The following is a 13406-nucleotide window of genomic DNA, read 5'->3' as shown; positions in this document are numbered from 1 at the left end:
ATGTTCTGCCCTTTATTTTGTTTAATCATAGAAGCAAATACTTTCACTGTTTATTTCTACTGACATCAATTTAATTAGTATTTCATCACTTGACAGCAACAACAGCCATCATTGTTGATATTCCATAGTGATATGCCCTACATAACAGCAAATGGTTTCTCCCTACTTGAGAAACCTACCTACGTGTTGATTCTCACAAGGGGAAGACTACGTAATCCTTTCCGGGAAGTGGTCGAGTCATCCTCCCTTTACCATTATCAGGCAACGAGCTGGAATGTGAAAAACGAATCAAGATAGGGAACAAGCTCTCAACAAAGATCACGCGACAGAGGCAGGCTATATCATTTGCACTTTCGAACTAAGTGAATCACCATTACATTCCAGTAAATCGAAACTGCTAACCGTATGCAATCCACCTGCACCGAGAAACGCTCCATCCCAAAAATTATGTAGCCTAATATTAAGGTTTTAGTGGTCAGCATTAATGTCGAAATAGATACATTTACAACAAATCGTAGGGTTTCGGTTTGCGGGGATGTCTAATTTATATCCCTCCACCATCAACCGCAGCCACTAGCCAGAATGCGCTGATGCGTTTAGCCATTCTATGTTTTGCTAGCATTTGCAGAAGAGATAGACTAACAATCAACAACATCAATATCAATTAATGAGTAATATTATAATAATAATAGTAATTAATAATATTACTCATTAATATAAATTACAATAATAACGTATCTATTACATAATAGTATTAAAACAACCACTGAATAGGCCCTATAACATTCATTATCATGAATGGTATTAATCTATAATGTATTAATCAACAATAGTATACCAGTCACTTGTTGTAGACCTAATGCCACACTGTTTATAATGAGGGGATTCAGAAGGGTCTTCATTTAGTTTTTGTCCTTTATAGAAGTGTGTTGAAAGCTGCTTATTGGCTCATCACAGCTGATTAGTTGGTAGTAATCTATTGCAGTTTACTGTAGGGAACCACAGTCGTTTTCCAAGATAAAGTTTAAGGCCTATAAGTGTTGCTTAGGCCATAACCCATGATGTATCTTAATGAGCATATTGAACAGTGAGTGGCAGAGACTTCCCCAGATTAGTTGTTCAAGGTCTCAGTATTATGAGGCCCTAAATTAGGATTGTCTTTAAAGGAAAGATTAACCCATTGTGAATGTTATATTGTTTTTGTGCATCTCTGAGCAATGTTCTATCGATTCTCTGTAATTTCATGTTTTCATGTGTATCTGAGCTATTGCTGTTCAAGCAGGTAGAAATTCGATCAGTATGACGTAGCACTGTGATAAAGTCTCTCTCACTACACTGGAAGTTAATAGGAATACGACTTTTAGATTGCGAAAACGTCTATCATACATGTCAGATTTCAATACTGGCCGATGTCATTATGCGGGAGGTTATCTTCTCTCAAATGAGCCATAGATTATTTTTCTCCGATATTCCTACCTTGAGAAATGTGTAATTTAACAGAGGGTCCACCACATTTCTCCTATTTGACTGCATCTTCAGTTCAGGGTGCATTGTATGGTGCCGTTACACGACCGTTGCCAATGTAAGACTCAACTCTGCGATTGGCAGGTTGAACATGGTGAGATTGTAGACTCCTAAATGGATAGTGCAGTTTGTTTAGGCAATTTTACAGTTAACTAGCTACTTCACATGCTGATATTGACTTTGGTATTGATTTTGGTATTATTGTGTGTAGCTAGTGGGTTATGTAGTCGACTTGAGCTGCAACAGATTTCCACAACGATTTTCACGTTGCTACCAACCTTATTATAATGACAAAATGAAAAATTTCTTCACATATTAGTGTTATTTAACACTGTCAATTATAGTAATTAGTAGTTTGGGATGGATAAAAAAAAAAAAACTGAATTATTAACCAATGGGTAGCAGTAACTTCGCTCTGTGTTACAAAGGTCACTCAAATCAGGAACTAACATGTGCTGTCATTTATCTCAACCACTATTGCGGCTATAAGGATCCTATCAGCAATGGAAGGCAAAGGGGAGGACAAAAATGTGTCTATATGTAAATATGCTCAGTGAAACTGTGATGTTGCATTTGAGCTCACTACGTAGGGACGTCGGCTGACACGGCAGCCTTTAAATAAAGGTTTGTAGCTTCCTTAACACTGTACATTGGCATTGTGCATGGACAGCAGAAGTCATAGTTATTTATAAAGCAATCCCCAGTTAAATCAGTACTACCTCCTCCACAGCCCTCACTATAACGCAGCCTAGATCCCAGCCGTGTTTGTGTTTACCCGGCTGCAGCCATAGCAATGCCCTCCCACCCAGTGACGTTTATCCCAGGCATGCAGACAGGCAGGGCAGGCAGCAGAGGGGAAGCCGCGGCCAGGATTCCCAAGCCCGTCACAGGCCCTGACCTCATTTCCTTTTGTAGCTAGGCTCCCTGCATTGTATTATTTCAGTCTCATGTGTAAACTGGTTACATGAACATGGCGACACATACATCACACGCAGTCCGAGTACTGTATGGTGTTTACCTGAAAGCAGTGGTTAAGTTGCACAGTCAGGGGTGAGAACATGGCAGCTAAAACAAGTTGTTGAAGTTATTGCTTTGAGAAGTGAAATTATGATTCCAGATGTCACATCTGATGACATGATCCATGACGTTAGAGCTATATTGAATATCCTGATGACCTTAGAATATTGGATATACACATGTCAATGTGTGTGTGTATGTATTGTACACTGTATGTGTATATCATCACAAGTCCTGTTTGCCTTAGATATCCTGAAGCAAAGTTTGATATGATGTACAGTAGTGGTTACTAACCTTTTTCAGTTACTGTACCACTGAAGTACCCCTCATGTGCATTTTACCATTAGACTTATGGTTTCATGAGTCTTCTCAAGTACTCCCTGTGGATAGGCCAAGTACCTCCAGGGGTCGTAATACCCCTGGTTGGGAATCACTGATGTAAAGTATGACATCATAGTACTTGAAATCAAACTGTGTCGTACCATGAACAAGTTTCAGCAATCACACTGATCCAGGATGTCAAGACTTGACCTAAGGCTAGTAAAATATTTCCTTTGTTTTTGAGGAAGGAAAACAGATCACAGTGCCACCAGACATGACTTCCTGAAGCAAAATGTGAGTGACTTTCAGCAGTTTCTACATGTCTTATTCCCTTTACTATCCAAGATCACAGATCTACACAGACCTACATGAATCTGCAACTTCGGGATGGCCAAGATTGTCTCACTCATTCCCATAAAGAAATATATACAATGTGGTCGTAAGACAAGCTCTCACATACCGTTGTGAAGTCAGGTGCTTGTGTTGTCATCATTATGTGGCCTCTACTATCCTACAGGTCAATCCTTTATGAAACCACAAAAATTACATTATTGTCAGTATAAGTAACCTGATTATACCAATGTTATTTGTGCTGGAAACTAAAGAACACACTTATTGTATCACTTGTTTACTGGCAAGCATAAAGTGTACTGTTTACAGTATCTATACAAGCATACCATTTCCAATTCATTGTTACAGTAACTCATACTCTTTACAACTTGCAGGGGCGACGTCATACCAGGAAAGCCATGTGATTTTTTGTAACCTCATTGTTTTGAAGCAGGGATAAAATTGATATTCCGTGCTCACTGCTCGAGCCTGCCAGTGGAGGGTTTTTAGCCAATGGAATTGCTCAGGTGAAGTGACATCATCTCCCAAATCCGTGGTGTGACTGGAGTGTGCATCATCACAGTGCTTTGTGAATAGTTAATGAGAACACTGGCCAGGGACCAATCAGGACTCAGGACAGAGATTACTCCAGGGACTGGCTTAAGAAATCAATAATGCACACGCACGCACGCACGCACGCACGCACGCACGCACACACACACACACACACACACACACACACACACACACACACACACACACACACACACACACACACACACACACACACACACACACACACACACACAGGGCCTGAGCAAATTGATTGTCTCTGCTCTGAACAGGCTGCTACGTTAACACATAGTAGCACAAATACAACCAACCCTCTGAACACCTGTCAAAGATACACGGCTGGTAAACAAGCCTAGCACATGGCTGGCTAAATGGATGATGTCACCTTTTTGATTACATTGCTTTTAGATTAGTTTGAAATTGCTTTTAGATTAGTCATCATCATGGCCGTGTATATTCCCACTCAAGCCGACACCTCGACGGCTTTCAAGGAACTACAGTGGACTGTGTGCAAACTGGAAACCGCATATCCTGAGGCCGCATTTATTGTAGCTGGGGAATTTAATAAAGCAAATTGGAGGAAAACGCTACTTAAGTTTATCAACACATCTCCTTCGCTACACGCTCATCGAGAACTCTTGACCATTGCTACTCCCCTTCCGGGGAGGCTACAAGGCTCTCCCCTTTGGCAAATCAGATCACGCCTCTATTCTGCTCCCCCCCTCCTATCTCGTCCTATCCCAGTCTGCTGTCCATTGTTCCTGTACCCAAGAAAGCGAAGGTAACTGAAGTAAATGAACATTGCCCCATAGTACTCATTTCTGTCATCATGGCTAGATAAGGATCATATCACCTCCACCTTACCCGATACCCTAGACCCACTACAATTTGCATACCGCTCCAACAGATCCACGGATGACACATTCGCCATCGCACTGCACACTGCCCTATCCCATCTGGAGAAGAGGAATACCTATGTAAGTATGCTGGTCATCGACCACAGCTCAGCCTTCATCACCATCACCGTCCGAGCTCACGACTAAGCTCAGGGCCCTGGGTCTGGACCCCTCCCTGTGAAATTGGGTTCTGGACTTCCTGACGTGCCGACCCTCAGACTGTTAAATAGTCACCACTCACCACTAGCCGGCCTCTGCCCAGTACCCTGCCCTGAACTTAGTCACTGTTACTAGCCGGCTACCACCCGGTACTCTACCCTGCGCCTTAAAGACTGCTGCCCTATGTACATACATAATCATTGAACACTGATCACTTTAATCATGTTTACATACTGTTATACCAACTTCATATGTATATACTGTATTCTAATCATGGCTTATCCTATATAACTACTGCTGTACACACCTTTTCTATTCATATACTGTCCATAATGTCTATACACACCATATTTCTTCTGATATTCATTCAGATATTTCTTAATTCCTCTCTTTTTATTTCTTGGATTTGTGTGTATTGTTAGGTATTACTGCACTGTTGGAGCTAGAAACATAAGCATTTCGCTGCACCTGCGATAACATTTGCAAATGATGTGTACGTATCCAATATAATTTGATCTGAAATACTTCTCAGAATTATTTATAAAGCTACGGTAGCCTACAGTTGAAGTTGGGAACAACTTCTGTATGCATATGGGATAGAATAAATAGCCTATTTCACTTGAAACCACAGTCTCAGGAGAGGCTTGTGATACTGTAATAAAGGTTGTTATTGTTATGGGTTTGATAACCTGTGAGGGGGAATAGAGGTGAGCTAAGCCTTTTGACAGGGAAGGTTCTGGTGATTCACTGCCAGTTGTGATGACTCACCCTTAATTGCTGAAGAAGCAGACATTTAAGCTTGAGGGATTAAGTTAAGTAGAACAGATATTCAATAGTAGTCCACTAATGATAAAACACAACAGACTGTGTTACAAAAGTGTTATAAACAATATGTTTTATTATTTGTGTGAATTGAGTCACAAAACATTCACATTTTCACTAATGTACTACACATATTTAATTTCAATATATCTACTACCCAATACCAGAATGTATTAGGCTGCAGAACCAAATAGGCTTGAAAGTAGTCTGAGGACAGGAAGGTAATGACCTCGCTCTTTCTAGAATATGCTCTGTCATAACATGCTATTGCTGTTAAGCGGAGCAGCACAGGGGAACCCAAGAGCAGACTCAGACCAGGATACAGGGATGAATGAACCAAGATATTTTTTGCAACAGGGAGAAATGAAGTGCAGATCCAGGGAAGCTTGGATGAGTTGTAGGAAACCAGATGTGGAGGCTGAGGTTGGAATGAGCTGGGTTGGGACAGGGTAAAGAGGTCCGGAGGGGAATCCAAGGGAGTGATGATGAGTTGAATCCAGAACAGGGTAGCAGGGTGGTGAGATGTGGAACAGAAGACAGGAACCAGAGTCAGAGCGGCACAACTGCAGTGAGAGGAGAAACAGCATCAGGCAAGGAAATAGGCACAGCAGGATACAGGAGACACCGGATGTCCACTAGGGGGTGTAGCAGGAGCAGATGTGACAATTGCAATAAATTCACTAAACTAATACGGTTTCTGTTAGATATACACTCCCCTTTATAATTATTTGGATAGTAGGCTCTATACTGGTTTCATATGAGGTGATAGTACAGAATGTCACCTTAAATTTTAGGTTATTTTCATACATATCTGTTTTACTGTTTAGAATTGAAAGCACTTTATGTATCTAGTCCCCCTATTTGAAGAAGTATTTGGACAAATTCACTTATTTCATTACAGTAGTCAAAAGTTTCGTATTTGGTCCCATATTCCTAGCATGAAATGACTACATCAAACTTATTGGATGAATTTGCAGTTTGTTTTGGATGAGTTTCGGATTATGTTTTGCCATTAGGAACTGAATGGTGTATAATGTATTGTGTCATTTTGGAGACACTTTAATTGTAAATACGAATAGAAGATGTTTCTGAACACATCTACATTAATGTGGATGCTACCATAATTATCAATAATCATGAAGGAATCGTGAGTAATGATGAAGGATATGATCATTGTTCCTCTGTAACTTTATCACTCATCATTATTCACTCATCATTCATGATTATCCCTAATCATGGTAGCATTCAGAAACATATTTTATTCTTATTTAAAATAAAATTGACTCCAAAATGACACAATACAATATTCATCATTCAGTTCCTATTGGTCAAAACATAAGCCGAAACACAATCAAAACGAACTGCAAATTCATCTAACAAGTTTGTAGAGTTACAAGCTTGATGTAGTCATTGCGTTCTAGGAATATGGGACCAAATACTTAGCGGACTAAACTCCACGGTGAAGGAAGTTTAATGAGCAACTTCACCAACGGCGTGGAGCCGAGACCAGGCTTTGTGGAATTAATTTATTTATATATATTTTTATTTTATTTAACTAGGCAAGTCAGTTAAGAACAAATTCTTATTTACAATGACGGCCTACCCCGGACAACGCTGGGCCAATTGTGCGCCACCCTATGGGATTCCCAATCACGGCTGGATGTTATACAGCCTGGATTCGAACCAGAAACTGTAGTGAAACTGACTCTTGCACTGAGATGCATTGCCTTAGACCGTTGTGCCACTATCTATCTCCTACACTTAAAATTATTTAAATGATTCAACTCCTACCTTGTACCTATGTTTGTCCTCTGTATCTGTGTGCCTTTCTTTGTTTGATAAAATTCATACTTTTTCAATAAACATTAATCAAATACAACCGCTGACTGTTTGCTCATTGGTGTTGCTCTAAGATGGCAACTCAGCGCAAATGCGCATGTGCCAATTGAATCTCAACCAAGAAACATTTGGTGGTGTTATTTGATTAACGTTTATTGAAAATATATGGATTTTAGCAAACAAAGAAAGGCACGCAACTACAGAGGTACAATGTGAGCGTTTCATTTTTTAAATATTTTTAAGTATTGACCTAAGTATTGGCGAATCGATGTAGTCGGAGCTAGATTCCACAAAGTCTGGTCTCGGCTCCACGCCGTTGTTGAAGTTCATCATAAACTTCCTTCACCATGGAGTTTAGTCCGCTACCAAATACTAAACGTTTGACTACTTTAATACACTATAAGTGAATTTGTCCAAATACTTATGAAAAAAAATTCACATTCAAATGGGGGACTATATAAATAAAGTGGTTTCATTTCTAAACGGTAAAACAGATAAGGTGACACTGTACTGTCACCTCATACAGTATGAAACATTTGATCTCAAATCAAAAATCCTGGAGTATAGAGACAAATGTACTAATTTTTAGGGAACTTTGCAGTATTTTGTTTTTTATGTATTATTTCAAATCTCATCCATATATTGACATATGCATATTCTTATTCCATTCCTTTCCTTAGATTTGTGGGTATTAGGTAGTTGTGGAATTGTTAGATTACATGTTAGATATTGCTGCACTGTCGGAATTAGAAGCTCAAGCATTTCGCTATACACGCAATAACACGTGTTTGTGACCAATAACATTTGATTTGATTTGAAAAGTATCTCCCATAATGTTCCAGGATTTGGGATTTGAAATAACAAGGTTTTGTTTACCTTCATGCCCTCAGCCTTCCAGGCGACAGTCATGTGATAGGGGAATTTCCTGTTTCCTGGATGCACACAACAGAGGGCACACTCAACAAGTCATGTGATTGGAGGTGAGCTGTTTGTGAACATGCTTTGTGGAAAACACCCTCACAGTTACTCATCACAATTGCTTTATGTAACAAAGCATCCATTATGTATGTTTACACTGTCCCTCTATTTTGGGGCATAAAACTGCTTTCGTCAGCATGACTGGACCGGTTTCACCCCGTGTCACACAAAAAAGATTTCCATCACTTTTAGTATCACTTAACCCATATTCATCATGGACGTGAGTACACAGTCTGTCCTTTATTTAGCCTTACGCCAGTTCCCTGACTGGAAGGCTTTGTTATGAAACTCTGGAAACCTTGACAAGGGCCATTAGAGGAGTGCCATAATAGCACCACCAGATCAGTCACAATCTTACACTCTTTTGTTCTTTAGGAATTCCTTCTCTTTCATGTCTGAGTTTCATAAACTGTATGACACTGTATGTGTCGAGGATATAATAGTACAATGTAAAACCACAGTCTAGAAGTGGTCTTCTAAATCACTTGACACACACTGGGTTTGTGATGAAAATGCTTTCAAATCAAATTGTATTGGTCACATACACATGGTTAGCAGATGTTATTGCGAGTGTAGTGAAATGCTTATGCTTCTAGATCCGACAGTGCAGCAGTATGTAACAGGTAATATCTAACAATTCCACAACAAAACCTAATATCTAACAAATTCCACAACAAAACCTAATACACACAATCTAGTAAATGAATGGGATAAGAATATATAAGTATAAAATATATGGATTAGCAGTGACAGAGCGGTTAAGGATACAGGATACAGTATATACACTCAGCAAAAAAAGGAATGTCCCTTTTTCAGGACCCTGTCTTTCAAAGATAATTTGTAAAGGGTTTAAACACTGTTTCCCATGCTTGTTCAATGAACCATAAACAATTAATGAACATGCACCTGCGGAACGGTCGTTAAGATACTAACAGCTTACAGACGGTAGGCAATTAAGGTCACAGTTATGAAAACTTAGAACACTAAAGAGGCCATTCTACTGACTCTGAAAAACACCAAAAGAAAGATGCCCAGGGTCCCTGCTCATTTGTGTGAAAGTACCTTAGGCATGCTGCAAGAAGGCATGAGGACTGCAGATGTGGCCAGGGCAATAAATTGCAATGTCCGTACTGTGAGACGCCTAAAACAGTGCTACAGGGAGACAGGACGGACAGCTGATTGTCCTCGCAGTGGCAGACCACGTGTAACAACACCTGCACAGGATCGGTACATCCGAACCTCACAACTGTGGGACAGGTACAGGACGAGTCGAGTCGCGGTTTTGTCTCACCAGGGGTGATGGTCGGATTCGCGTTTATTGTCGAAGGAATGAGCATTACACCGAGGCCTGTACTCTGGAGCGGGATCGATTTGGAGGTGGAGGGTCCGTCATGGTCTGGGGCGGTGTGTCACAGCATCATCGGACTGAGCTTGTTGTCATTGCAGGCAATCTCAACGCTGAGTGTTACAGGGAAGACATCCTCCTCCCTCATGTGGTACCCTTCCTGCAGACTCATCCTGACATGACCCTCCAGCATGACAATGCCACCAGCCATACTGCTCGTTCTGTGCGTGATTTCCTGCAAGACAGGAATGTCAGTGTTTTGCCATGGCCAGCGAAGAGCCCGGATCTCAATCCCATTGAGCACGTCTGGGACCTGTTGGATCAGAGGGTGAGGGCTAGGGCCATTCCCCCCAGAAATGTACAAGAATGTGCAGGTGTCTTGGTGGAAGAGTGGGGTAACATCTCACAGCAAGAACTGACAAATCTGGTGCAGTCCATGAGGAGGAGATGCACTGCAGTACTTAATGCAGCTGGTGGCCACAACAGATACTGACCGTTACATTTGATTTTGCCCCCCCCCCCTTTGTTCAGGGACACATTACTCAATTTCTGTTAGTCACATGTCTGTGGAACTTGTTCAGTTTATGTCTCAGTTATTGAATCTTGTTATGTTCATACAAATATTTACACGTTAAGTTTGCTGAAATAATAATCGAAAGAAGAAGTTACAGGTCTGTGAGAGACAGAAATCTTGCTTGTTTGTAGGTGACCAAATACTTATTTTCCACCATAATTTGCAAATAATTCATTAAAAATCCTACAATGTGATTTTCTGGATTTTTTCTTCTCATTTTGTCTGTCATAGTTGAAGTGTACCTATGATGAAAATTACAGGCCTCTCTCATCTTTTTAAGTGAGAGAACTTGCACAATTGGTGGCTGACTAAATACTTTTTTGCCCCACTGTATGTACACAGTGGAACTTAAAACTTTCCACCTTCTCCACTGCTGTCCCGTCGATGTGAATAGGGGGTGCACCCTTTGCTGTTTCCTGAACACCACGATCATCTCTTTTGTTTTGCTGACATTGAGTGAAAGGTTATTTTCCTGACACCACACTCCCGGGGGCCCTCACCTCCTCCCTGTAGGCTGTCTCGTTGTTGTTGGTAATCAAGCCTACCACTGTAGTGTCATCTGCAAACTTGATGATTGAGTTGGCGGCGTGCATGGCCAGTCATGGGTGAACAGGGATGGGGCTGAGAACGCACCCTTGTGGGGCCCCAGTGTTGAGGGTCAGTGGAGGGGAGATGTTGTTTCCTACCTTCACCACCTGGGGGCGGCACGTCAGAAAGTCCAGGACCCAGTTGCACAGGGCAACTGAGACCTTGAGACCCTGAGACCCAGGGTCTCAAGCTTAATGATGAGTTTGGAGGGTACTATGGTGTTGAATGCTGAGCTGTAGTCAATGAACAGCATTCTTACATAGGTATTCCTCTTGTCCAGATGGGATAGGGCAGTGTGATGGCGATTGAATCATCTGTGGACCTACTGGGGCGGTAAGCAAATTGGAGTGGGTCTCGGGTGACAGGTAGGGTGGAGGGCATATGATCCTTGACTAGTGTCTCAAAGCACTTCATGATGACAGAAGTGAGTGCTACGGGGCGATAGTCATTTAGTTCAGTTACCTTAGCTTTCTTGGGAAGAGGAACAATGGTGGCCATCTTGAAGCATGTGGGGACAGCAGACTGGGATAGGGATTGATTGAATATGTCCGTAAACATACCAGACAGCTGGTCCGCGCATGCTCTGAGGACGCGGCTTGGGATGCCGTCTGGGCCGGCAGCCTTGCGAGGGTTAACACGTTTTAATGTTTTACTTACGTCTGCCACGGAGAAGGAGAGCCTACAGTCTTTGGGAGCGAGCCGCGTCTGGAAGCAAGACGTCGATGTCCGCGACAGGGCTGCTTTTCTTTTAGTAATCCGTAATTGTCTGTAGACCCTGCCACAAAGGTCTCGTGTTTGGGCCATTGAATTGCGACTCCACTTTGTCTCTATACTGACACTTTGCTTGTTTAATTGCTTTACGAGGGAATAACTACACTGTTTGTATTCGGCCATGTTTCCAGTCGCCTTGCCATGATTAAATGCGGTGGTACGTGCTTTCAGTTTTGCGCGAATTCTGACATCAATCCACGGTTTCAGGTTAGGAAAGGTTTTAATAGTCACAGTGGGTACAACATCTTCTATACACTTCCTTCTAAACTCGCTCACCGAGCCAGCGTATGTTATTGTCTGAGGCTACCCGGAACATATCCCAGTCCACGTGATCGAAGCAATCTTGAAGCGTGGGATCCGATTGGTCAGACCAGCATTGGATAGACCTAAGCACGGGCGCTTCTTGTTTTAGTTTCTGCCTATAGGAGGGGAGCAACAAGATGGAGTTATGGTCGGATTTACCAAAAGGAGGGCGGGGGTGGGCCTTGTATGCATCTCAGAAGTTAGAGTAGCAATGGTCGAGCGTGTTACTCGCTCGTGTATTGCAATCGATATGCTGATAGAATTTAGGTAGCCTTGTTCTCAAATTAGCTTTGTTAAATCCCCAGCTACGATAAATGCTGTCTCGGGATATATGGTTTCCAGTTTGCATAAAGTCCAGTGAATTCCTTGATGGCCGTCTTGGTATCCGTTTGCAGGGGGATATACACGGCTGTGACGATAACCGAGGAGAGTTCTCTTGGGAGATAATACGGTCGGCATTTGATTGTGACAAATTCTAGGTCAGGTGAACAAAAGGACTTGAGTTCTCCTATGTTTTTACAATTACACCATGAGTCGTTAATCATGAAACATACATCACCGCCCTTCTTCTTACAGGAGAGATGTTTATTCCTGTCGGCGCAATGCACTGAAAATCCCGTTGGCTGTTCGGACTCCGACAGCATGTCCCCAATTAGCCATGTCTCTGTGAAACAGAGTATGTTACAATCCCGGATATCTCTTTGGAAAGCGACTCTTTCCCTGATTTCGTCGACTTTTTTAACTAGGGACTGGACATTAGCGAGTTATATACTCGGAACCGGTGGGTGGTGCGCGCGCATCCGAAGCCTCACTCAGTTCAAATTCCCTGGGAGGTGCAGACAAAAGATCCGCTTTGGGAAAGTCGTATTCTTGGTTGTAGTGCTGGTTGTCACAAAAATATATCTATTTGTTTATGTTTCACCTGAAATGGCCATTTTATTTATTTTATATTCAAACACTTTACATCTAATCATATCTTTTCTACCCCATAACATAAAATGTGTAGTCAAGTGAAAAAATATAAACCAGTATAGAAAAGGAGAGAAGCTTAAAATGAAATTGAAATGTGAATCAATGTGTTTATCACAAAGGTCAATAACTAGATGATGTCATGTTTAGTCACACACTCATATCATATGAACGATGTAATCTTTGAAAACAAAGGTTTAGGAGGTTTTGTTTGCCATCAGTATTTTCTAGAACTCATAATAAATGTTGCAAAAACATGCCAACTACACAAAATACATGTTATAGGTCATTTTCTTTATGTTTAACTTCTTAAATGGTGGCGGATCCATTTGTAAAATAAATACTGTGAAATTAACAAGGAAGGTAATCTAATGTATTTCCTAATAACATTTAGGGC

The 13406-nt window shown here is 41.4% G+C and overlaps 2 long non-coding RNA genes across 2 annotated transcripts; one reads left to right on the top strand and one right to left on the bottom strand.

Annotated features, from left to right (window-relative positions):
- Nucleotides 1–236: 236 nt before the first annotated feature.
- On the top strand, nt 237–3864 carry LOC139555821 (uncharacterized). Its single transcript, XR_011671022.1, has 3 exons — nt 237–383; nt 3107–3156; nt 3588–3864. It is a non-coding gene; the product is annotated as an uncharacterized lncRNA (long non-coding RNA).
- A 1825-nt stretch (nt 3865–5689) lies between these two features.
- Nucleotides 5690–8435, bottom strand: LOC139556328 (uncharacterized). Its single transcript, XR_011671109.1, has 2 exons — nt 8358–8435; nt 5690–6205 (listed from the first exon to the last, which is right to left on the bottom strand). It is a non-coding gene; the product is annotated as an uncharacterized lncRNA (long non-coding RNA).
- Nucleotides 8436–13406: the final 4971 nt, after the last annotated feature.

The sequence above is a fragment of the Salvelinus alpinus genome, chromosome 27 (genome assembly GCF_045679555.1).
Source record: "Salvelinus alpinus chromosome 27, SLU_Salpinus.1, whole genome shotgun sequence".
NCBI classification, from domain to species: Eukaryota; Metazoa; Chordata; class Actinopteri; order Salmoniformes; family Salmonidae; genus Salvelinus; species Salvelinus alpinus.
The sequence above is the reverse complement of the archived record's forward strand: the minus strand, read 5'-3'. Positions and strand labels throughout refer to the sequence as shown.